This window comes from Sciurus carolinensis, chromosome 1 (genome assembly GCF_902686445.1).
Source record: "Sciurus carolinensis chromosome 1, mSciCar1.2, whole genome shotgun sequence".
NCBI classification, from domain to species: Eukaryota; Metazoa; Chordata; class Mammalia; order Rodentia; family Sciuridae; genus Sciurus; species Sciurus carolinensis.
The window spans coordinates 121,084,980-121,086,811 of NC_062213.1; the positions used below are offsets into that span (position 1 = coordinate 121,084,980).

Here is a 1,832-nt window from a genome sequence, read left to right on the forward strand (position 1 = left end):
AGAAAAGAGAAAAACCTAAAAGGGGGGCAGAGAGGGGCCTAGGAAACTATGGGTGGAAACTGAGCAGAAACATGAAAGAAAAGAACTGTAAAGCAACAAACACGGCTCACGGAGTGGCTGGCCAGGTGTATGACCTCAGTGAGACAGCAGCATATTGGCAAAAGTCTTTATAAACCCTGGCTCTCCCTGAGGTCTCTGCTTCCAGAGCACCAGATTATCTAAACAAAATTCTCAAAAAATTCCAAGAGTAGGCCAGGCAAATGGGCCAAGAGACAAGAATCTCTGCAAGGGAGGCGGGCTAAGTGTAGCCCTGCAACACCCTTGTGGATGCAGCAGCTCATAAGGGTCTCAAGATCAGACAGACAAGTTCTGGCATCCCCAAACCAGGGGTGGGCTCACTAGTCGGAATTCTTACGAGTGCAGTGATTCTCGCCTGGAGAGAACGACTTCAACCTGGTCAGAGTCCAGAGTCGGCTCTGGCGCTTTGCAATCTCCTCCTGGATACACAACTTGAGGGCCTCTCGCATGGGTAGATCCAGAGGCGTGTGTGCTGACACTTCCTCACTCACCCTTCCTGGGTCATCGTCCTACGTGGAAGAAGAGTCAGGAAGCTCAGGGTCTGGTTTCTTTCAGAAAGGCAACCAACCTTCCCTGTCCCCAGGCAACACTCTCACAGAACTCCATTTGGCTCAAGGCTTCTGGGCAGTGCCTGTCATTTCTCAGGTGTCCCCTGCAGTAGTGATTCTAAACGGGGGTCACAGTCCTCCCTGTTCTCCCCGCTGACAGTCACTGAGGCAGGACTGAGTTGTGCTCTCGAGCACCGCCTGGCAGTTCTGTGCTGTCATGTGGGGCAGTCTTCGCACTGGCCCTGAGGCAAACAGTGGCGCCGGCTCTGGCAGTGATTTCTACCACAGCCCGGGACCTTCAGGCTGCAGCTGTTTCCATGAGGCGTACCTGATACACGATAACTGACGTGACCTCCATTGTCCGCCTCGTTTTCTAAGCAGAAGAGCTGGTGGCCAGAAGGCTCCAGCTCGGAGCCACCACTACTGCTGCTTTCACCGGACTCCTCACAGTCTCATCTCCGCGCAGTGGCAGGTACACCTGCAGGTCGGGCTTGCGCGGCCGCGTGGGCGCGGGCGTGTGCCGCCTCCTCGCCTTCTCCCTGGCCTGCTTCACCTTCTTGTCGTAGTCGTCCCGAGCGATCTGGTTCCGTCGGATGTGGTGCACCAAGCCGTGGCTCATGTCCAGTCGCCCGCCGGGCTTGCAGCAGAGCCCTGGTCCGGGGTCCGGCGCCGCCTCCATCTGGAGCCCGCGGTGCGGAGCCGCCGCCGCCCCGCCGCGACCTCGCGGCAGCCCTCGCCCCTGAAATTTTTTAAATTGATATGGATTCACTACTCTTTTTCATAGTTCAGAAATAAAAGAATCATATAATTTATGACCTACTAATTTAAGTGTTAAACAAAAACTTAGTATATTCTATATAGGTATGTTTTTCCTGAACATTTAGAAGCTCACATGTATATGAGTTTTCTAAATTTCTAAAACCTTCCTTGTTTAACAACTCTCTGTACATATTATCTATTTTTTACATGTTGCAAAGATTCCTTTAACTTTTAAAATTCTGCTTTTCTGCTCTTATAAATATTTGTAATCTATTTTCTAATATCTAAAATAGGCTTCCATTCCATTTTGCTATGTATTATTGATCATTTCATTATACATGTGCATATACATATATTCTTTTCCTAAATTGTAATGAAATACAAAGTTTCAGAATTTATTTTCCACTACTAGAAATACTTTAACAAATTAGGTACACTTGCTTTAGG

General features: G+C 49.3%; 1 pseudogene; it reads right to left on the reverse strand.

Annotated features, from left to right (window-relative positions):
• Positions 1 to 398: 398 nt before the first annotated feature.
• On the reverse strand, positions 399 to 1,336 carry LOC124993067 (UPF0561 protein C2orf68 homolog; annotated as a pseudogene).
• Positions 1,337 to 1,832: the final 496 nt, after the last annotated feature.